Source organism: Mixophyes fleayi, chromosome 8 (genome assembly GCF_038048845.1).
Source record: "Mixophyes fleayi isolate aMixFle1 chromosome 8, aMixFle1.hap1, whole genome shotgun sequence".
In the NCBI taxonomy this organism is placed as follows: domain Eukaryota; kingdom Metazoa; phylum Chordata; class Amphibia; order Anura; family Limnodynastidae; genus Mixophyes; species Mixophyes fleayi.
In genome coordinates, this window is record NC_134409.1 from 137,116,738 (window position 1) to 137,142,254 (window position 25,517).

At 42.0% G+C, this 25,517-nt stretch overlaps 1 protein-coding gene across 1 annotated transcript in view; it reads right to left on the bottom strand.

Moving 5' to 3' along the window:
* GRM7 (glutamate metabotropic receptor 7) overlaps positions 1–25,517 on the bottom strand; it is a 272,407-nt gene that overhangs the window by 174,023 nt on the left and 72,867 nt on the right. The window lies entirely within an intron of this gene.

Genomic DNA, 25,517 nt, shown 5'->3' on the forward strand with positions numbered 1-25,517 from the left:
AACTGAAAAGTATAACGAAGCTCCAGAACATTACACTCAAATTGCAACTGTAGCCAATTACATCAGACAGTGGATAGTACATCTAGTACTAGTGCACCAACAGCATAAAAATAAAATAGGAATAAAATACAGACTGGCTCAAAAGAGGCCTTTGGGGAGCAGGAGCCTCGGAGGAGGGGGCAGTGGTTTTGCCAGGGGCCCCTTTACCCCCAGGGCCCCGTAATGGCTACACCCTCCGTAGTTCCTCCACTGTCACCCTAAATGTTCCCAAATAACATTTCTAGACACTGTTATAATTTCTGGCAACACTTTTTTTTCCCCCCATAAGAATTCCGTTTATTTCTTCCCGGCACCAATTTTGGATTCATGACATTTCATCCAGCTCCTGTTTCAGATTTTAGGAACGTGTTGGCATTACAGCTTGATGCCTCATCTCAAGTGTCGGATTTATCTGCCCTGTGACACCGAGCGCACTTAGCCGCTGTTAATTTATGCTAATGCCAGCGCGCCCTGCACTCAGACACTCTGCGCTCATTCCTCATCCCTCTCGTGATTAACCTTTTCATTGTGATGGGGGAACTGAAACACATTTCACCGTATTCTTTAAAATTAAAACGGAAGACGTGGGATGTATGATCATTGTTTGATAGAGGCGAGTTTGACTCCACAGTCTCCCTGCATCTGTTAGACAGGAACCTCACTTCACTAATCCATGCTGTCATCTGACCCTGCTCCTTCAACTGCAGAGCAGCGAGAACAGGAGCCATATGCATGTATATTATTATAATTATCATATTATTATTTCTGTTTATGGATTATTTATAGCCTATGTGGTATTATTATGCACTATTGTGCTAGAACAATAGAGAGCAACACTGGGGTTAACCCCTTGATAGATATGGATAAGCTCCATCCTTGCCCCATTGGAGCTTACAGTCTAAAATCCCTAACACGCAGAGACAGACAGACACATACAAACATATAGACACTAGTGTTAATTTTGTCAGCAGCCAATTAACCTACAAGTATGGTTTTGTAGTATGGGAGGAAACCGGAGCACCCGGAGGAAACCCATGCAAACACGGGGAGAACATACAAACTCCACACAGATAAGGCCATGGTCGGGAATTAAACTCATGACCCCAGTGCTGTGAGGCAGAAGTGCTAACCACTGAGCCACCGTGCTGTCCTCAGATCCCACAAATCGCTATAACCAACTAGAATTGCTTTCCTGGTTTCCACAATTTGCATGCTGGGACTTATCGTTCCACAACAGCCAGAGAGCCAAGGGTTGCCCTAGCCTGAGACAAGCTAATCCTATTCACTATTTCAATTGAAACAGTCACCAAACGGATAAGGCTAGGACGGCGCGGGGCCTGATATTTCCTCAGAAAGAAAGTCAGAGGCCAGGTGTGTAGAACTGTAACGTCACGCTCGACCCTTCCTCGCAGCACAGCTGTGCCAGGCTCTGCCCTCCGTGTCAATCACTGAGTGCCCCAGATTTATAGGCCGCACATCTGTTCCGCTCATTGTGTCCCCGTGGGACGCTCCCTCTAACAGGCTTGTTGTCTTTAGCTGATGAATGGAATCAGAGAATCTCAAGTTCTGAGGATTCTAATGCTGGTTTGAGATTTGTGACACTAATCCGCATCTCATGAGATGAACCGGGGTCTAAATAATGCTCAGCCAACGTTGTGACAGCACCCACGGAAAGTATAGAGCATGACGAGCATCAGTAATCTTGACCACTGCCCCATAACACACTGTTATATTGTATGTCAGATACTGAGTCACAGGGAACAGCTTTCCGTGCAGAGCCGTATTTGCGGTTGCTAGTAAAAGGGCCTTAAACTAGTATTTAAGACATGCCAACAGGGTTACGAATGATACACTCGATGGACATTGGTGCTCTAGGTTCCTCTTTGAGCACACACACACACATGTGTACCACATTGGTGTGGTTGCTTTGCTGTGATTTGTTTGTAGTGCTTAGGGTGGAGGATAAAGACACTGTCTGTATGTGTGGGTGGGACCACCGATGCCAGTAAGTGGCCGGCTTGCAGACAGGGAAGTAATGTCTAGCCAGATGTAGGTCGTGGGGTTTTTTTTGTTACTGTTTCTGGATGACTGCTGTACCATTGCTGGAAACTGTTTACCATCCTGACAACTGCTAATAAACAGTTAAATGGCTCAGAATACCTGTGTCCGGTTCCTGTGAATGCTGTACTTTCTCACATTATCTCTATATATATATATATACACACACACAAGTGGAAAATGAAATGGGGAAAACTTACTTGAATTACCTTAAATCATATCTGTGCTGCCTCCTGAATGATTCAGCTATAGTCAATCATAGTTGACCTATATGGTAAATACTTCATATCACATAAGTTTTGTAAACCGCCTGAGAAGCGTTAAAGCAGGAATGCAAGAAAATGATGCAAGGAACTTTCATATATACTTATTTCTTTTCTATAAGACAGCCTTGAAAATCAATCAAGAAAGATTTTCAAATAATCTTATTATCAGTTGGGGGATATAAAATAAAGAATGGAGCGGAAATCAATTTTCAGCTCTGTCTATAATTTTATCAATATGTAGGAGCTCAGATACCCAGAAGTCTGTACGGCAGACAGAGTTACTCCCTCCCCCCTCCACGATATCTGCTCTGAGCGCGGATTCATAGACTGTACCATGTCAAGGAAATATGGTTCCCCAGACGGAGCCATGGGAAGGACAGTGATCTCCAAGGATCACTTCAACATCCATACAAAAGTCAAAAAGACAATTTCTGTGAGGGCACGGGGAACATTAACAGCCGGAGTGAAGTCAGATGGCATCTGTTGAGCAGTAATCAGCTGCTGCTAGAAATGTATTGGTTTTAAACGTTGACGGCAATTTTTTTGCATTTAACCTCTGCAACGCCGGCCTCCCTCCCAACGTTATAAGTTCAGGACTCAGGACAGGCAGTGGCAGCGCACCTCAGAAAAGGAGGCGTGTTCATGTCACACATGGGGGTGGCTGAATTCCGTTGGTGCACGCCACACACCCCAGGGGTACGTCTAATCCTTCTGGTGCACCAAAGCCCCCTTTTCTCCCGTAAATACAGGCCTGCATTGCTGTGCTATACACACAAATGTGGGGTTGACAAGATAATCTCACCTAGATTCGGGACTGTCCTGCCTACAGTAGAACAATTGGGAGGTATGAACACAAGGGTTACTGTATTTAAATCAATGGCTCCTGAGGCTGCAGGCAGTGGTAGGCTGACTCAGTTCCTGGCATTAAATAAGGAAAATTAGGATATGAATTATCATATAGATACAAGTTTTATTTTTTTTTAAATGACTCTCTAGTGCTTATTGTGTTTTATGATTTAATGTGAGGGGCCTGATTGAGTAAGCAGTTTAGGAGTTTAAAAATGATAGGTTATAGGAAGGTTATTGTATTGCAGTTTTAGAGAGTGGAATGAAAAGCTAGATGGTGGCTAAGTGCTTAGCACTTCTGCCTTACAGCGCTGGGGTCATGAGTTCAATTCCCAACCATGGCCTAATCTATACAATTTTAATTATTTAATGAATCTTTATCCTTCTTTGGGCTTTGCTCGCTGTGCAGTTCTTACCATTTAGGAGCCAGAATCTGCTCAATTTTCATATATCTTCTCCTTCTTACAATTTGCAAATATATGCTCATGCTGCCTTCGGTGAGCTGACACACTCTGTGCTGCTGCTTACACACTAAAGCATTGATTGGCTACTGGTTTTTCTAACCATGCATCCTTCTCGCTGACCTCTATATCCTTTGGTTTGGAATACAATAAGGTCCCAGTCAAAACCCATTTAAAAATGACATTATAACCATGTTCAGTATATCATGGTGATTATAAGTCACCTGTCTGGATACCTTTTGTATGAACTATGCAACAAGCCATGTAGTACAACCCCTATGATCCTCGGTCATCTAATGGGAGTTGTGGTTCAACTAGAACGGCAGAGCTGATCTTAAATGATATGTATTATAAATCCATCAAGCAACAGGATGTGTTCATAAATTCCGTGATAATCTATTATCACTCATTACTATAAGTACTGTTGCCGTTTGTTTGCTCTGTTAACAAGTTAATAGATGTCAATCAAATCCTCCTACAAAACTGTTCAGTGGAGAATAGAGCGACTGCAGACACATCCCAGGAAACAGCTGCAGGAGCCCTGTGGGTTTGTGACAGAGACTCCTGAGGATAGTTAATCTAAACAAGACTCGAATAATCTGCAAACAGTTCTAGCATGGAATACCAAGCTTCCCACCTGGGGCCAATAGGTTGCGTTTAACTGAGCGGCCAGCTGATGCCAGCCTCCAACGCTGCTTATGCTGACCTGTCTTCTCATTACAGAGACTAATGCAGGCTCCCTTGTGGTTCCAGTGACAGATAAGACCTGCACCAAATCACCAGGGCCATTTAATCCAACGCAACTTATTGTCCAGATCACTGATTCCCAGCTAATGTCTGTTGGATGTTGTCTTACAAAGGTTACGAAAACTCAGTACAGTAAAACGCTGATTTCTGTGTAAGCAGAGATTCAACGCAGAAACTTCTAACAGTCTCCATTTTCCATTGACTTTCCTGCTAATTTTACCCATTTGCCTTTGTATAATATATACTGTCCCTGTTTTTTTGCAGCTGATTTTTAAATTGCAATCATTTGGATTGAAGTTAAAGAGCTGCTATTGGACAGCCAGTCCTTGTTAAATGCCACCAGTGGGTTCAAATGCAGCCACAACATGTGTATTTACTATTAAGAGCAACTGTAAAAATGCATTTTATGTACAGTAGACATTAATAACATCCTGATAAATGTACTTCATGCAAAAATAAATTATAAATTTCTTTTTTCCTTATTTGTATTTTTATTAATGATTATAGTATGTTAATGTATGTAATATTTATGGCAGGTACCGTATAGCCACAGCGTACTAATACCCGTATTCAAATGGAAACGTTTCTTCAGGTCCACTTGTGCTAGAATACGTGCGCGCAATTTCCGTCCAACACGTAAGTTCCATTCTCTTTGCGTTCCTTGATGTTTATCTATTTCCCATCATTACGATTTATTTTTTTAACGCTTGATTTGGAAAACCTGGGATGGATTCCTCAAGGTCCCATTTCTTTTCTGAAAGTTAATCGCTGTGAACGTCGCCTGCAAATGCCGATGAAGTGTTAAGCTCTCATCTCCAAGCCTCGGCCTCTCGGTACGCTCCGCTGCTGCTACAAATGCTTTGTAGCCTTTTATTTGATTAGCTTGTGTTAAGTTTAAAGGGATTCTTATCCCTGCAAATAAAGGCTGATTGCGGCCTCTTATCCCACCAAGCTGCCTTCCCACACACAGCCATTAAACTAAATCAAACTTGTCAAGCAGGTGTATTGAACACAGCTAAGCGGATGGTGAAGGGGAGAACGACGCCGTGTCTACACTGTAACAGTAACACGTTACTGTATGTAAAACGTCTACTGTGTTTTATTATCTACACAACTAGATGAAAGATGAGAGGTCAATGTGCAGAGAAAATCATTTCCAACCCACAAACTCACCTAGCCGGATGTGTGGTTCTTCCTTCAGCAAATGTGGATGCCAAACTGTGTCTTATCACGGAGACATTGACTACTCCAGGAGGATGTACATTAGCAATCTGCAGTCACTGTTCAGATATCATTCACTGATGGCAGTGATAGAATCCGCCTGTAATTCTTGTTACCCTATTACTGGTTTGTACCTATTCCACACATGCCTTATTAATATAATGATTTTATTAAATGTAAATATATTGGTTATAATTAGAGATGCTCACTGAGCCCCGTAAACTGGTTTTGGTTTTGGATCTGGATTAGCTTCGTGTTTTGGTTTTGGATTTTTTTAAACAAAATCCTAAAATATGCTAAAATCACATATTTTTGCTCTTTTTTTTGTTCCTACATTATTATTAACCTCAATAACATTAATTTCAAGTCATTTGCAGTCAATTTTGACGACCGAACAGGTCACAATAATATTTTCATACACTTTCGGACGAATACTGCAGCGACTTGGCTGGATGGTAAGCGACAGAGCAATGACTCAAACACACGGCAGTTCCTAGCACATCTAGGACATATTGGCACACAGCAGTGTCAGAAAAGAAAAATGGGGGTCCGCCTTCCCTCCCACCACCTGTTATTTTGGATCTTGAATTGCGAGATCCGAGATCCAACGACGTAACAGTGGCGTTTTTCGATTCCAAAGGCACGTGAGGGTACCGAGCCGGCTACTCGGATCCCCTAAGTTCGGGTGTGTTCTCGAGGAATCGAGCCTGAGCATCTCCAGTTATAATCATGAAATGTTGTCTTTTCAGCAATGAAGGTAATGGACTAACTTCCCTTCTATAATCCTAGTGCTAGAATATCATATTGTCTCAAGACAACTTTCCAAGTAGTTGGCTTTGCTCTAGTACCAAAGTTTGGATATGAAATGCCAACATTAACTGTAACTGTAACATCTAATATATATAAGCCTAGCGGCGTGTGTTAGTGTGTGTGTGTGTGTGGAAAAAACTATTTTCTCAGAAAGGGCTCATCCAATTGACCTGAAATTTGGTATACTGACATTATGTGACAAAAAAATTATAATAGTGAAGTCAGTTTACTTCCATCATCCCCCCTTCCCCCCGTGGGAGGGGTAGTAAAGGCTAAATTTACCAGTTGAGGGCTCAAACTCTTGACCTTGTGGGTATTTATTTACCGCAGCCTGTGTTTGGTCATGGACAATTCTATATCGCATTTTCACGAGTACGGAGAAGCAGTGATGTGAAGGTGCAGGTTATGAATACTGCCCTTCAAGGAAGACTGATTGAGCACAGCGATAAGGTGTTTAGCAGAAACGTTGTGTATCGAGAGGTTTTAGAACAGTAAGATGATGGAGATTAAGGATGTGGCGATGAAGATGAAGGATGAGGTGATGGAGAAGAATGATGAGGTGGTGACATGTGGACAAAACCACGTTAAAAAAGGGCGCTTACGTCGGGAAGTAACGCTCTTCCCCTGAGGAGGCCTGGCCTAGCCCCAAATGCATGACAAGAACCTTTTTAACACCTTAAGTAGCTTGATTTGACTAGAATGATTGAGTATCATGCACGGGTTAACTTGTACATTATATGTAACTGTAACATACATTAACTGTAACCTCATTCCCTGGAAGGCAAAAATATTTTTTCGTCTTCAAAGAATCTTCTCTTTACAATAAGTTGTTTGAATAATGTGGTAATAAGATTTCCAGGGTCAAAAATAAAAAAAGTGATTAGCTTTTTCCTAAACCTCTCCGTTACATGGCCCTAACCTAAGCACTAGTCTTAGATTTGAACCTTTGACCCTAAATCTAAGATTAGGGAAGTATATACTAAGATCGAGTTCTATAACTATCCTTTTAAAAGAGAGGACTGAAATTCTAAAAAAAATGCAGACACCCTGGTAGTTCCTACTGCCTTCTTGGTAAAACTTCAAACAAGCTGTTTGTAGGATATGGTAGCAGGTTACCTCTGGTGTTTAACAGATGGGTATGTGGGCCCATTAAAGTGATCTTTTTCTGTTACCCAATCAGTGAGCACCCCTCTTACCCCCCCTTCCATGGGAGTCCCTTCGTTACTGGATTGCAGTCATTCAACAACAGCACTGAGAACTGAGAGAGAAGAGAGCTGGCAGGAAAAAGTGGGAAGGACATTAAAACTTCTGCTCAGTATACAAGTGGTGAACATGGTTCCTGATTGGGCAGAAGTCATTCTACAATGGCGGCTGATTGGTGGCTGACAATGCCTCTACCTTACAGTAGCCGCACACTCTCCCCACCAGTAGCTGTCATTGTCATTCCGCTACTTTATGTAGCATTTGTTCCCCCGCAGCACTTAGATTGCAAGCTCACACGGGAAGGGTCATTTGTACCTTCTGTTTCATGTCATTGTATGTCATTCATTTCTATTATGGTCCCCTCAATATGCAGCACTACGTGACATGTTGGCGCTCTATAAAGAAAGGATAATAATAATAATAATAATAATTGCTGTACAAAGTTTGGTTCTCGCCTACAAGAAGCTGAACAGTTGATTTGATTGTTATGATTCTACTCACAACCACCAATCTCTGGGGCCTCCACTGGACATCATCCAGTCTTCTATGCTGACAGCTTCAACCTGTTCCTCCTTCCTGAGATGAATACAAAGATGGACGACGGCCATCCTAGGCAATGAGTACAAAGTGGAAACCAATGAAAGCAGGTACGTGCGACTTGGGGCAGGCAGCGCTCCAGCGCTTTGTGAACAGGATGACGAGAACGCAGAGAGTCGTAATCAATCATAGCTGTGAAGTTTTAGAATTCTATGAACCAACCCTCCTCCTGCTCCCCAGTCTAAAGTCGTTCAACACAGACAAGCTTCATGGCCAGTAACAGATCTTTAAACATCTCAGCTTTCAAAAAGCAAATGACCAGAGGAACGCTCAGAAGGAAAGGTCAAGCACACAACCATCCTTATTTGCCCAGGTAGAAGAGGATGGATTTCAAGTGATTACCAGAAATCTGTCTCTGCACTGACTGACGGTAATATACAATCTTACTTCTTACTGATCCACAGACATAGAAGATTGGGCTGCATTGAGAGCTGACAAGTTCATGTATTAGTTGTCTGGTCGAGGTACTTAATGGACCTGGGTGTCTGTTTTCTTTTACTAATATTACAATTACAAGTTATTAAGCCCCAATGTCTCTTTGCTAATAGATGCTTTTCTAACTTACAAAAATAAACTGTTTCCTGCTTGAATGTCAGTATTTAAGAGCCAGTAACACAGCACTGGCATTAATATATATTACTCAGCTGAGCAATATACACAAAATATCTGGAGTGTCTCTGCATCGCAACATCAATCATGCCCTCTGCTACTGCTATGCAGCAGGTTGTCATGTTAGCAGGAATGTTCTTCTCTAACACAGCAGGCAGAGAGTGAATGACATGTAGACAGACTTGCTTTGCAGAAATGTGCTCTGCGGATTGGCTGATTCAGCAGCTTAAGTGACCGCAGTCTCAGCTAACTGGCCTTTATCAGTTTATGGATCATATAATGTATGATTGGTCTATCAAGTCTCCTCGTTATAGTGTACGACTGATTGGTCTATAAACTCTCCCAATTATAATGCACATATCTATTTTTGTATCTTATTTTGTCTCTTCCTTTGTGTCTTTATGATTTATTTATTTATGTACATGTTTATAGTAGCCTTATTGTGTCTGTCGCATTTTATACCCTTTTAATCCTCCCAGCATCAGCAGTGAGTGTCTCCTATGTATCTACGACTCTTTCTGGGGGAAAAAATGGTCTTTCGTAGAATTATTATGTCTTTCGCAGAGTAAAAGGATTATTCACAAACAGATGAAAGCTGTGATATAGAAAAAAAAAGCAGACAAATACGTGTCTGTGAGATGAATGATTGGAAGCATTGATTAGGTGAACATGTTACATGCAGACCCCATCTTCCAACTTAGGTTTGTGCCATGAGATTAACAAGCGAGAGGGGCTGAGACCAGCCTGGCAGCGATGGGGTTAATCAGCAGTATACAGCGTTTCGCATCTAGCTGATATAATTCATATTCATAGGTGGTTTTTTCCCCACATTGTATCTGACTGTAAATGGCTTCAACATGACAGAAGATTATCTGTCTGAGACTGGAGAGACTGAGTGTGGTTTCCTTGGCTCAGGACAGATGGAATTGATGACGATATGTAAAATACTGCGTCTAAATAGCTGATGAGCTGGAGAAGAAATGGACACGATGTTCCTTCGTCAGCAGCGAGGGGTAGAGAGGAGCGATAAGGAATGTTATGTTTATTGAATTTCTTCTCTGTTATATCATTACACACGTTGCATCAGATTATGTATCACTGCTATACTTTGTGACACTAATGCACATATACAAAGTATCATCTAAATCATCTTGTAGGTGCTCAGAACTAGTGTACACTGGTGCTAGTTTATATACATTGGAGGCAATTTGTTTCTATATTCTCCAACGTTTGCACGTTACATAGAATTCTGTTCACACCCACTTGATGCACAATTTCCATGTTATTCTATGTTATAGTCCATCATGTTCAGGGGGGAGCAGATTTTAGTTCATTTGTGACATTTGGGCTGATTTACCTAGCCGTGGATTACTCACCAACATAACTGCCCTCAATCCTTTTAAAAACTGTTTTATTAATAGTATTTTCATTGATTCATGTAGCAAGATAATTGCATAATTAAAATACTTACTCACTGATGTGTTACTTTGTCACCAGCTGTAATAATCAGAAATATACCAGCAGGACTTTTTAAAAAAAAAAAAAAAAACCCACAATAAACCTTTAAATCTGCAGAGATCGTGATGTTGTGTAAATTCTCCTTACAACTAAATTGTTTAGGGCAGTAGCAGCCGTGGCCGGACCTACACCTACCTAAGTGTAACTAAGGATTGCCGGCTGAATTATGTCATGTTTGGTTGTTAAGGTTACATAGAAACATAGAATTTGACGGCAGATAAGAACTGCTTGGCCCATCTAGTCTGCCCATTTTTTAACCTATATTAACCTCAAACCCTATTTGATCCTTAGTTCTTTATAAGGATATCCTTATGTCTATCCCAACTATGTTTATACTGCTCTACTGTATTACCCTCTACCACCTCTGATGGAGGCTATTCCACTTAACCACTACCCTTTCTGTGAAGTAGTTATCCTCACATTTCCTCTGAACCTACTTCCCCCAGTGTCAGTACATGTCCTCGTGTTCTAATACTTCTCCTTCCCCCCAGTGTCAGTACATGTCCTCGTGTTCTAATACTTCTCTTCCCCCCAGTGTCAGTACATGTCCTCGTGTTCTAATACTTCTCTTCCCTCCAGTGTCAGTACATGTCCTCGTGTTCTAATACTTCTCTTCCCTCCAGTGTCAGTACATGTCCTCGTGTTCTAATACATCTCTTCCCCCCCAGTGTCAGTACATGTCCTCGTGTTCTAATACTTCTCTTCCCCCCAGTGTCAGTACATGTCATTGTGTTCTAATACTTCTCTTCCCCCCAGTGTCAGTACATGTCCTCGTGTTCTAATACTTCTCTTCCCCCCAGTGTCAGTACATGTCCTCGTGTTCTAATACTTCTCTTCCCCCCAGTGTCAGTGCATGTCCTCGTGTCCTAATACTTCTCTTCCCCCCAGTGTCAGTACATGTCCTCGTGTTCTAATACATCTCTTCCCCCCCAGTGTCAGTACATGTCCTCGTGTTCTAATACTTCTCTTCCCCCCAGTGTCAGTACATGTCATTGTGTTCTAATACTTCTCTTCCCCCCAGTGTCAGTACATGTCCTCGTGTTCTAATACTTCTCTTCCCCCCAGTGTCAGTACATGTCCTCGTGTTCTAATACTTCTCTCCCCCCAGTGTCAGTACATGTCCTCGTGTTCTAATACTTCTCTTCCCCCCCAGTGTCAGTGCATGTCCTCGTGTTCTAATACTTCTCTTCCCCCCAGTGTCAGTGCATGTCCTCGTGTCCTAATACTTCTCTTCCCCCCAGTGTCAGTACATGTCCTCATGTTCTAATACTTCTCTTCCCCCCAGTGTCAATACATGTCCTCGTGTTCTAATACTTCTCTCCCCCCAGTGTCAGTACATGTCCTCGTGTTCTAATACTTCTCTTACCTCCAGTGTCAGTACATGTCCTCGTGTTTTAGTACTTCTCTTACCTCCAGTGTCAGTACATGTCCTCGTGTTCTAATACTTCTCTTCCCCCCAGTGTCAGTACATGTCATTGTGTTCTAATACTTCTCTTCCCCCCAGTGTCAGTACATGTCCTCGTGTTCTAATACTTCTCTTCCCCCCAGTGTCAGTACATGTCCTCGTGTTCTAATACTTCTCTCCCCCCAGTGTCAGTACATGTCCTCGTGTTCTAATACTTCTCTTACCTCCAGTGTCAGTACATGTCCTCGTGTTTTAGTACTTCTCTTACCTCCAGTGTCAGTACATGTCCTCGTGTTCTAATACTTCTCTTCCCCCCAGTGTCAGTACATGTCCTCGTGTTTTAGTACTTCTCTTACCTCCAGTGTCAGTACATGTCCTCGTGTTCTAATACTTCTCTTCCCCCCAGTGTCAGTACATGTCCTCGTGTTCTAATACTTCTCTTCCCCCCAGTGTCAGTACATGTCCTCGTGTTCTAATACTTCTCTTCCCCCCAGTGTCAGTACATGTCCTCGTGTTCTAAAACTTCTCTTCCCCCCAGTGTCAGTACATGTCCTCGTGTTCTAATACTTCTCTTCCCCCCAGTGTCAGTACATGTCCTCGTGATCTAATACTTCTCTTCCCCCCAGTGTCAGTGCATGTCCTCATGTTCTAATACTTCTCTTCCCCCCCAGTGTCAGTACATGTCCTCGTGTTCTAATACTTCTCTTCCCCCCAGTGTAAGTACATGTCCTCGTGTTCTAATACTTCTCTTCCTTTGTAGAATGTTTCCCTCCTGCACCTTGTTATAACCCTGGATATATATGAAAGTTTCTATCATGTCCCCTGTTCCCTTCTCTGCTCCAAACTATAAATATTAAGATCTTTAGTCTTTCCAGGTAAGTTTTGTGCTGTAGGCCATGCACCATTTTAGTTGCCCTTCTTTGTACAGTCTGTAATGTATTTATATCCTTCTGGAGATACGGCCTCCAGAACTGAACACAGTATCTAGATGAGGCCGTACCAATGACCTATACAGTGGTATTATTACTTCTTTCTTTCTGCTACTGATTCCTCTCCCTATACAACCAAGCATCTGACTTGCCTTCCTCATTGCTTTGTTACATTACTTACCTGCCTTTATGTCACATGAAATAGTGACTCCTAGATCCCTTTCCTCCGCAGTAATAGGCTGCAGGTCTTTTGATAAACCAGCGACCCCCTGAGTTGGTCCTATAACCTTGTCATGTGGAATGATGTTCTAAGAAATAAATTGATTAAGTTGGATGTCACAGGTCATGAGTTTGATTCTGACCCTATCTGTGTGGCGTTTGTATGTTGTATGTTGTATGTTGTCCACGTGTTTGTTCTTCTGGGTGCTGAAAATTCCTCTCACACTCCAAAAACACACTGGTAGGTTAATTAATTTATAACAAAAAAATGGACCTTCGTCCCTATGTGTTTGTGTTTAAGATAATTTAGACTGTAAGCTCCAATGTGGCAGGGACTGATGTCAATGATTAGATATCCGCTGTACCACGCTACATTCTATGCTGGTGCTATAGAAATAAATGTAGTAAGTAAATAACGATAACGCTGTCATGTTTCCAGTAACAGACATGTCTGTTCAGCTCTCTTGTCATATCCTAACTATGAGATTGGATTCAGTCTGTCTCAGTCCCCTCGTATGTCACGGATCATAGTACATGTGACGTCTTCATAAAAAATCAGACAGAATTTTGGATCCCAAATCTCATTTTTATGACAAACTGTATATTCACTGCGGTATATAAGGATGACAAGACGGTCCGGGGGAATAGCTTTCCCTGTATCGCGCTACAACTGCGCAGTTAGAGACTTATACACAGTCAGTAATATGTGATTTATATTTCATTTACCAGCAATAAAGACTTGTGACAATCATCTGTTTCCCATAAAGTGGATTTTATTGCGCAAAGATTCAAAGGCAGCAGCTAAAGAATTATGTATTTCCTTATCTAACTAAACCAGGAAACAAATCTAATAAACAAAAAGAAGCTTTGAAGACAGGTCTGGGAGGCCAAATCCATCTGGAAGATCTCATTTCAGGAGTAGAATTTTTTATTGTAACAGGCTGCTTAACACAGTACATATTTCAGGTAAAATCTATCTGGTAGCTGGAGGCAGTGAGCTACCACCTAATACTTCAAACATGAGGATTTAGGGGCCTATTTATCAAAAGTCGCCTCGCTCATCAACAAATTATTAACAAGGCAGCTGGGTGACGGCTATTAGCCAGAGAGTGCGTGTTAGGCAGAAAGGACCTGTCCCTCTTTCACAAGAGAGGTCTGTGAAATAATATATACTTAGTGGATGTCCTTAAATCATTGAAAATGTTTAGTGATTGCTCAAATCTGTATATAGAAAAAACATATAATAAACTAGATTTCGGGATAAAAAGACAATATGGTCATGTTTGGTTTAAGTGTATTTTGCGTAAGTAGGACAGGAAAATTAATTAAGACGCCCACAGATGCTGCCACTTTGCCATTTTAACCCAATGGGCCGTAGATCACATTGTGTGTGCTTCTCATCAATGCCTAATGGGAGCCATCGGATGGGGGTGAGGTAGATGGTTAAATTCAGTTGGATGATGACCGCTTCTATACGAGTATAAATTAGGTTGTTTTATAAATCGTGTTCAACTGCTAGCGCACCTGAAGAAACGGTTCTTACGGGTCTAGGCAGGGGCAAACGCAGGATTTGTAGAGGGGGGTTTCCACACCACGCCAGCAGTGGGCGTGACCAGCATGCATGGGGGTGTGGCTATAATATTAGACAGTGCTTGGCTGCTCTCCAACTCTTCCTATCCCTATAATATACATGGGCAATGCTGCGTGCACTACTGTTAGGTGCACACAGCTCTCCCTTGTCAAGCAGAGCTGTGTGAAGCAGGAGCAGGGTCCAGTCACCTCAATTATACAGTGCCCCAGGCTTGGAGAGGGGTTTCCAGGCACTAGGAACCGAATCCCCCCCCCCCCCCCTTCGATTTGCCTATGAGCGTCAGTTGCCTTACACGTTTATATTTTATTTAGTTTACGTATTTTACTGTTTGGTTTGGGTGTTTAAAAAAATAGCATATGGGTTTTTGTTTTATAATGTTTAAAGTTTGGTGTCAGAGTTATAAAACCAAAAACAAAAAAACAATTAGGGATTACTATAATATGTAATTTATAGTACGGTTACTTAGAGTTAAAAAAAAATTGTATTAGGTGTTACTGTTTTATGTTTTAGGGGGGGAAACTCGAGCACCCAACACAAACATTTTTGCACAGGAAATCTTTAAAATTTTTGCAGGGGGTCTGTGACTTTTGGGGGTATCTGTTCAATATTATTATTTATGAAAGTGCTCTCCTGTGCCTCTTCCATCCGCAGCTCGGACTATACGCTCAGATCAGGCACTAGAATGTAGCCAGAAAAGAGTCTCTTTGGTTAAATTGGATAAATCTGGTCACTGGTGAAACCTCTCCTGCCAATACTGAAGAGAATCACAATCAGGTGAACGTACTATAGGGTGATTTATACCACCACAATTTTCTGTCCGTAAATTGCAGAAAAGTGAGGCTTCAGAAGAGAAAATAACAATGACACATTTGTTTTGCATCGGTTTTGATAGATTTTCCCTTTCCCTGGGAGGCGATTTTGATGAGCGCTTGGTGAATTTCATTAATTTTATTTTAGTTTATTGTTTATAGATGCGGTTGGTTGATTATCCCGCTTAATGGCATCTGCGTCTAGGTGCATTCCTCTTCATCATTACCACTTGATAAAACTTTGCAAGCAATTTCAGATAATGGGTTGTCTAATGTCATTTCATTTTATGAGGCGATGTCACCGGAATCTGCAAACAAAGATTGCTTTGCATGCTGCTAAACTGAAAATGTTGTTTTAAATTCTAAATAAGCAGGACAAGGCTGAGGAAGCATGAGCACTACTTCTTTTTCTGCTTCATTACCACTGGCATGAGCATTGCTTCTTTTCTTGTGCAATGAATGTTGCGATGTGGGGTTGTCTGAGCATTATGAACTTTTTTGCTAATACCAGATTAGTCTTATTGGCTGGTGATACATTTTAATCCTCATCTCAACAACTTTATTCATGGGATGAGAATAAATGTTTATCCTCATTATCCCGCTGTGGATGGCAACCACATGGCAGTACTACAGTGTCATCAGATTGCCTGTGAATAGTTCCTTGCACTTAATTGTCATTTCAGATGTACTTTGCTTTGCATCCACAAGAAAAGAAAGCTTAGTGTCGCAATTTGTTCTTTTTTAACACTGAAATAGCCTTTTTAATTTGCTCTATGTAGAGGAATGTATCACACATCACACAATATATCACACAGAACAATGTTCCCGCAGACTTTCTGTTCCAAAAGCCGCCAAATTACAATACAACCTCTACACTATTATTTGTCTTATACCTGGGCCATTAACATTAGTTTGGCATCTAATCAAAGATCTGCCACACTGCTGCAGCTGATGCATACACCAGAGTATTGCCAACACATATCTATATGCAGAGGTCGGGATCAGCCATTACTCAATCTAAACATTAGCCGTACAACACGGTATTGAGTTAGCGCTTAACCCGACCAGCCCTTGGCAGATTTTCATTATTTTGCTTTGCATACAGTATCTATCGCATTTCTTTTCAGCTGACACCACTGAAAAAAATTATTAACGCAGCTAATTAGGGTAACAAGCAGGTTTCTTTTATCCAACAAAATAATCTTTAGTCACTGTAATGAGCCAACAATGACACGACAACAGTAAAGGTCTGCAGCGTGGCATGGAGCTAGTTTCAATAACAATTACATGATGTATTCTTTTTTTTTCTGTTCACTATTTATGTCAAAGGTCATTGAAACTTGGTTGCAGGAGGCAGCCATGTTGGCCGACTTATGACCTCAAAAGAGACGTCAGTCAAAGCAACAATAATGATATGCCTTATAAAATTCTTAATTGGGAATTCGGAGGAACTATAGACCATGCCCCAATCTGCCATGTGGTCAAGACTACTAAGTGTTCACTAGAAGTGTAATTACACTTGAATGTCTCTACAGAGACTCTTCCTTTGTAGAATGTTTCCCTCCTGCACCTTGTTATAACCCTGGATATATATGATGTTGGTGTTGGTGTCACCAGTGGGATACAGGCAGTGATGTTCAGAGGAACAGAGCAGGGGACGAGCACCGCCCCACAAATTTTCCTATGTGGCCTGCCAATTGAATGTTACCCTCCTGTCTACAGATACATTTATTATTGTGAAGCACACAGACATTTTTACCGCATCAGAAATCTGTTATTTGTTGCTGCATCTGAAGTCGCATTGTATTCCGAACCACTGCAAAACACAGCAGGATTTTATCTTCGCCTCTTCCACTAAATAGAAACAGTCTGTTATTTTCAGCACTGGCTTAGAAGGACAGCTATCGACAACAATAAAATGTATTTCTACATTATTAATTCTCCTCTGTTATCAAAACTGTATTAAAGGTTCTTTTTCTTTTCTTTTTTTTTTAACAATTGCAGCTTTCAGGAGTAAGAAAAAAACTGGTTACATTTCATGTACCAGGCGGCGAGCTGACTGTCAGGATGCATTGAGGTGGAAACCTTTCCAAAACACTTGGAAGAAGATTGATAGAAAGCCCTGACAATGGGCCTGAGCACTAGGGGAGATTATCCCGGCCGGGGTGGGTGCTTTGTTATTTTATTGCACTGTTAATTCACCTTTTCATGGGCGGTAGAGGCAGCCTGAGATGTTTGGAGAGAAGCCCCGTCAGTGATTGTCACTTCAGCCCTGAAAGCCATATTTATCTGTGCAAATAGCTCCTGAGCTTCTCCTACGCCCCATCTCATGTTTAAAGTGTACCTGTCACCTAGACAAAGCGGAGGCAGCCTTTCTGGGAACTAAATTAATATTCATGAGAATGCAGCCTAACAATTCACTAGGAACAAGCGGCATGGCTGAGGCGTATTACTAGCTCTTGTTGAATAGATTGGCCGAATAATAGTCCAGCCCACAAAAGGCTGCCTCCACTGTGTGTAGGGAGGAGCATAACATTTTGGGAGAAAAATCTTTGAATTGGGATTTAACAATATGACAACACTTGATGCTGGTGTATAAATGTGTCCTAGTTTTCAGGGTGTATTTGAAACCTAATATGTTACACAACGCATTTCATAGCTTTCCTGCAGCATTGAGTGTGGTCAAGTGCAGGATAAACTTGTCCAATGCTTGCTGAGCAAAAGGAGCTGTCTCATTGAACTCTATTGTATTTTTAATGCTTCTAAATGCAAGACAATTGTCTGTACAGATCCATTCAGCTTACATTGTTATTCAGCCCATCATCACCATTGCATTTTAATAAGCTTTGAGAATGTGCATTAAACACTTTAAAATAATGGTGAAGTCTTTATAGTATAATAACTCTGACTATCATTACGCCAGGATTTCTGGGAAGTATAGCGCCTTTCAAATCTGTGGCAACTTAATGGACCGTAACAACTGTGATAAAATTTTAGTCATATGAAAAAGTTTGAAATGCTGAAATTATCAACGTTAATAATTGGTACAGAGGTGCCGGTGGCTTCTTTCCCTCATCTAATATGCCAGTATCCAAGTCTAAAAAGTCCTTGCTGAAGCATCTCAGTAACGCTGCCAATGCACAGATTCCTGTTCATCTTTTATCCCCTGACCTCTCCCCTTCCCTTATGTCTCGTGTCTCCTGCTGTCTCTTGGACATCTCATCTTGGATGTCCCAGCGCTTTCTTAAACTCAATATTTCCAAGACAAAACTAATCGTCTTCCCCCCTGTCAGGGCTCCCTCACCTCTCCTTTCTGTCCCCACGTCTGATGCCTTGGGGTCATCCTCGACTCCTCCTTCTCCTTCAAACCTCACATTCTGTCCCTCAAAATCCTGCTACTTCCACCTCTGGAAAGTTTCCAAGATCCAGCGTTCTCTCACCACGGAAGCCACCAAAACTATTATTCACTGACGTGACTAATCTCTCGCCTTGACTTCTGTAACCTCCTTTTCTCTGGCCTACCTGACTCTCACCTTGCCTCTCTTAAGTCTATCCTCAATGCTGCTGCCCGCCTCCTCTTTCTCTCCCACCGTTCTATTTCCGCCATCCTTCTCTGCCAGTCGCCACACTAACTCCCCGTGGCCTACGGAATTAAATTTTAACTCCTCACCCCTCACCTTCAAAGCTCTCAATCAATCCACCCCCCCTACATCTCCAACATTCTCTCTACCTATCCGCCTCGCCACACCCTCTGCTCTGCCTCTGACTGCCCCCTCACTACTTCACTGATCACCTCTTCCCACTTCCGCCTGTAGGACTCTGCCCGAGCTGCTCCCCAGCTGTGGAACGATCTCCCATTCTCCATCCGGTTAGCCTCTACTTTCAAAGGCTTCAAACGGGCCCTTAAGACTCATTTCTTTTTTCAAGCCTATAAACCCTCCTCCTAACTCCCTTGTCCCGGCTTTCATCCCCACTCCCCCAGTTGGTACCATTGGGTCTCCCCCTTTCCTGTTGGATGTAAGCTCTCAGGAGCAGGGCCCTATTTCCTTGTGTGCTCCTTCTACTATTCCATCACCCTCTGTACCTCTTGGCCTGCTTCCCTAGCCCTGTTTTCTTAAGCTCAGTCCTACTTCATTCTGGTCACAAGCATCACTTTCTCTCACTGTCCCTCTTATATACAGGTAACATTACTGTGTTACCTGTATGTTTATTCATTCAGTATGTCTGGTTTTTGTATTTCGTTCTTCATGTATCATGTTATGTGTTATGGATCGCTGCTTTCTGTCTATGTCATGTACGGCACTGCGGACTTTTTGTGGCGCCTTATAAATAAAAGATAATAATAGTAATAATAATAATAATAACTGCCCCTTCTTCCGCCAAAAAATGGTTTGGCCAGATAGACTTCCCATGTCAATGGGTGACATATTATTTGCGGTGACCAACAGACACCCAGCTGTCTCATGCATTTCGGTCAGGTGGATGGAATTCAGGGAGACACGTATGTTAAGCCCTAACCACTTAGCACGGTGGCCTAGTGGTTAGCACTTCTGCCTCACAGCACTGGGGTCATGAGTTCAATTCTTGGACATGGCCTTATCTGTGTGGAATTTGTATGTTCTCCCCGTGTTTCCGTGGGTTTCCTCCGGGTGCTCCGGTTTCCTCCCACACTCCAAAAACATACTGGTAGGTTAATTGGCTGCTAACAAATTGACCCTAGTCTTTGTCTGTCCATCTGTGTGTGTGTTAGGGAATTTAGACTGTAAGCCCCAATGGGGCAGGGACTGATGTGAATGAGTTCTCTGTACAGCGCTGCGGAATTAGTGGTGCAATATAAATAAATGGTAATAATAATAATCTATGTCATAGTTATCTACCTCTTTAATATATGGAATCATTGGTCCTTGTATCAGGCTCTTTCAGGACACACTTTCTCAAAGATAGACTTACCTGGATGCTATTATACTCCAAAGAACTTCTCCACCCCCCTCTTCTATAGCCCCCTCCATTCATTTCCCATTCTGTCCTCCCCAGTTCTCCATCCCTCACCACAAGTTAATCTGTTAGGATGGTAGTTGTAGTTGTTTTGACGAATGTTCCCTAATTTATTCAGAACTACGCCTGAAGAGGTGGGAAGCTGGTTACAGTTCTCTATGTTGACTGTCATAATCTGTACCACTTGCAGTGCTGATAAATAAAGAATATATAAAAGAAATAAAACGCTTAAAAAACATTCAAAGATATTTGTCCAAACATGCAGCGTTCTAATGAGGTTTCAGACAGCAAGTTCTGCTGCAAACCTATTAAGGTGTTTCCATATACATATAAGCTCCAGTGATTTTGTGATCACAATATTCATACGATCTCAGCCTATCAATTCGCTGGGAATAAATGACATCACTGAACCAATATTTTTGGGACTGCAGACACAGGTTCCTGGTGAAATGATAGGCTGAACTAACACAATGGCTGCACCGTGTGTAGATGATGGGGGCACTTTAAAAGGTAAAAGTCACTTCTTAGTCTACAGCCCATCTGGAGAGTGATGCAAAGGAAACCCAGCAATGCCCAGAGTGTTGGCTGCGTAACACGGACCTCTGCTGAGTCTGACTGTGCCCACCTGCCACCACGGCTGGCATGAGGGTCTGGTGGTATCTGCTGGCACCGAGGTCTAGTGTGACTCATCGCGGCTTCCAGCTCTGTCACACGCTGGTTCCCTTCTGCCGTCTTCCTGCGTCTTCTGACAGCTACAGCGTGAACCTTGTATGTCTATGTGATAAGCCTGGTACACGAGAGCAGGTGTGTGTGTGTGTGTGTGTGTGAGCAAAATATTTAATACATGTGGCAGACTGAGCTATGAACACGTTTCTATACAGCTCCAAACTACTATGCCACAGGAGGATTTTTTTCTGCCAGGGCGAGCTGGGACTTGTAGTTCCACTATAGTTGGGTGAACACAATCTCTGGTATATCTCATAGCGTCCACTGACAGTCACATTTTTCTCTATTGTCCCTATACCTGTTTCTTATTCTGAGTTCTGCAACGTTATTTCCTGTGTCTGTTTGTTTATGACTATAAGGCCTGTTCAGTATCACTTGTCTCCTCTTATCCTGTAAAAGTTATAATGCTATGCAGAATAGTGTTACATGTCCAATGGTCATGTGAGGGAGAGGGAGAGAGAGGGAGGGGGGAGAGAGAGAGAGGGGGTGGAGAGAGAGAGAGGGGGTGGAGAGAGAGAGAGGGGGTGGAGAGAGAGAGAGGGGGGGAGAGAGAGAGGGGGGGGGAGAGAGAGGGGGTGGAGATAGAGAGAGGGGGGGAGAGAGAGAGGGGGGGAGAGAGGGAGAGAGGGGGGGGGAGAGAGGGAGAGAGGGGGGGGGAGAGAGGGAGAGAGGGGGGGGAGAGAGGGAGAGAGGGGGGGGGAGAGAGAGGGAGAGGGAGAGAGAGGGGGAGAGAGAGAGAGAGAGGGGGAGAGAGAGAGAGAAGGAGGGGGAGAGAGAGAGAAGGAGGGGGAGAGAGAGAGAAGGAGGGGGAGAGAGGGAGAGAGAGGGAGAGAGAGGGAGAGAGAGAGAGAGGGAGAGAGGGAGAGAGGGAGAGAGGGAGAGAGAGAGAGAGAGAGAGAGAGGAGAGGGGGGAGAGGGGGGAGAGGGGGGAGAGGGGGAGAGAGAGAGAGAGAGAGAGAGAGAGAGATATAAAAACCATAGATCCTCTGAACTCTCCATGTGCAGACTGGTGTGACAGAGAATTGCCCATGTTGTAGAGACAAAAAAAACAGGAATACTCTGCACTCTCCAAACACATAATTAGTGTTGTACTAACTACTTTTCTATATTAAAAACGGGAACTGTTCCTTCCACATATTGCACTATATGTTAAGCTGACCAACTGACGCCAAAGTCTTCCCAATCTGGTCAGTCTTAATTATTTCCAATTTGTGTCAGGTGAGTCCCAGGTCTCCCACAGCTGCTGGCGATTGGGAAAGACCTGCCTTTAAAAGCTGTGTGCAGGTAAGACTTTAGCCCAGATAAAAAAGCATAGTATGTGATGTTAGGACTGACCAGAATGGGAAGACTATGCCACACATATTGCAAAGATTCCCTGTTTTTAACATAGAAATGTATTGGAGGGAGAGGTAATTTTAAAATGTGAGGACAGATTTATAGCTGGGGTAGGGCATGTCATAGATCAACTTTACATTTCAGTGAAAATTAAAACTATCAAGTATTTGTGTCCTACATGGAAAAGCAGCCAGTTTGACTTGTGTGCAAAATAATAAACTACTTTGCACCCCTTGTATTGTAGCATGGTTTGTCCAGAAGAAAATGTTAATGTACTGCTTTCTTCTTTTTTTTTTTACTTCCTTTCCTTAATGAATCAGGCCCATAGTGTAGAATGGAAAACTAAAAGTGTAGCTCTGGAACTTTGCATGTTATGCCACAAAACTCTGTTTATATAAAATTTCACAGTCTACAGAACATACATGTGAACCATACTTGAGTTGAATTAATGGAAAACACGGTGGATCATTCTGTCAGTTAAGCATAGACCTGCAGGTCATTGGTTGTTGTTTCAGAAAGCATATTGAACAAAATTCATTTTGTAGCACAAAATGACACAAAATCCAGAGTTTGATGTTCTAAACTTGATTTTGAGGCACAAAATATTTTTTAAGAGCTGGAAAATCAATTTTATGATACAACATAACTCCAGAGCTACAAAGTCAATTTTGAGCCACAAAATCAAATTGATGGGCTTCAAAGATTTTTTTTTTGTGTCACTGAATCAATTGTGTGTTACTGTACCAGAAAGTAAAGGCTGCTGCATGTTACAAAATAATTCTTATTTACTACAAATGCATTCCGTATTTAAAAAGCAAAAATTGCAACAAATTGAGCTCATTTAGAGACATAAATTTGACTGGCAACGATGCACTTTCCATAACCAGGTGAAATATATGTTTATAAATTTAATTAACACACAAACCAGCTAAAACACTGTAGTGTAAGCAGGATTATGCAAATCAGACATAGGCTGTGAGTGGGTATGTGTGAGTGTGTGTATTCACTGTTGCCTTTTAAAATCTGACACACAGGAAGTGCACGTTGGTCCAGATTCATTACGGATAGTAAAGCAAAAAAATGAGTAACTAAATAATTGAAAGTTATCATAGCAATTAATAATAGCGCCTCTCACATGTTATATGATATAGTATGGAGGGATTGCTTTACGTTAGTGAAAAATAAACATAGAGGGTCTGAGTCATTAAGGAGAGTAAAACATAAAAAAGGAGTAAGTTTGTAACTGGGCAAAACCATGTTGCATTGGAGGGGGAGGTAAATTTAAAATGTGGGGATAGATTTATAGTTTGGTTAGGACATGTCCTAGATCAGTGTTGGCTAACCCGTGACACTCCAGGTGTTGTGAAACTACAGTCTACCCTTCCAGCAATAAGCTGCAAATCCAGCAAAGCATGCTGGGATTTGTAGTTTCACAACACCTGAGTGTCACAGGTTAGCCAACACTGTCCTAGATCAACTTTAAATTTCAGTGTACTACATGAAAAAACAGCCAGTATTTAACTTATGTGCAAAATAATAAACTAATTTGCATTGTAACATGGTTTGTCCAGTGGAAAACCTACTCATTTTTGTTTTACTTATTTTCCTTAATGACTCAGGTTCGTTGTGTGCTCTGCAATTATTCATATATACACACATTATGCCTGTTTACCATATTTATTGCATAAATCCTGACATACGTGAAGCACACAGCATGATTACACTATAATTAGTTACACACATGCTGCATGTTTGCATAGTAACAGCTGATGTCATGCAGCAGGTGTATGATCTTGTTGCAGTGCAGTTTGTGTTTTAAATGCCTTGTCATATGGGTATTACTGGCTGATCTGGCAAACCTGATGTAGACAGGGGTCCGAATCGGCCTGGGGTGATATAAGAGATGCCCTGGGACCCCAGGGCAGGTTGCCAGGTGGATCCACTGCCACCCCCTACCCTCCCTAGTGTAAGTGGTGTGAGCTGGTCTCCACAATGCTCCCCCCCCCCCCCCCCCCACTTATACACTGTGACCTAGTTTTGCCATAAACAATTCTCTGTCTCTTTGCTAGAAGGTGACACAGAATATTCTCATTGAAACTTCAGTCTCTCTTTCCTGTCTTCAAACAGTTTTCATGGTCACACAGGGTCCTTTTAATACTCTACTGGCAAAACTGTGCACCGATAATAATTCTGCTTTAACACAGCAAGGAAATAAATTAAATGTACATATTGTAATACAACAAAGGTCATTAAAGATTCCGTAACAATCATGATATAGAAAAGAAAAAATAATACTGGCCTAAATTATAGGGATTATAGCCTCTGATAACTGGCGTTGATGACTAATATGATGTATTCGGTATAATTAGTACTTATCATCCATAATAAAATAGTATAGAATTTAATACTACCAAATTACAATGATGGCAGCAGACAAGCAGGGTTGGGAGTTAGTAGAGTCAATCACAGAAATCCAGCATAATATATATATGTCATGGGTGTAAGTAACACTCCTGGCCTGGGGACTATTTAGGCCCATTATGCACCTGGACATCATGCAAAGTGTACACTTATTATGGGTCCAGAGGTCTGGTGCATCTGCACAGACACATACAGTAAGAGAGGGCGATATACGGGACAGCGGGGCAACTAGATAAATCATAAGAACAGAGATGGATACTGAGAGCTGCATCCATCACAGAGAAAGAGGGAAGTAGTACTGAGCAATTTGCTATTATTAATAAACAGGAGCATTTGTAAGGGAAAATATATTTGAAAATTTTCAAATGATTGGTTCATTTAATCACATGGAGAATTGTATACCTGATTTTTATGCATTCATCAGTGTAATCGTCTGGTGTAGATCGCACATCACCTAAAGCTGGGTACACACCTATGTAATCTTACTGCTGATGAAATTTCTGTAACGATTTCACCACTGAAAGTCCCGATGAGCATGTAGATTCATGTGTACACACCTACATGATTCACCTTGAGATCTGTGATCTCCATCTCTCATAACCATCTGCTGAAAAGATTGTGACTCTGTACAGTGTACAGATATCTGCCTACGCAGCTGATGGTAAGTGCGTACACACTGCCATATTTACAAGACATCGTTCCATCGCTGATA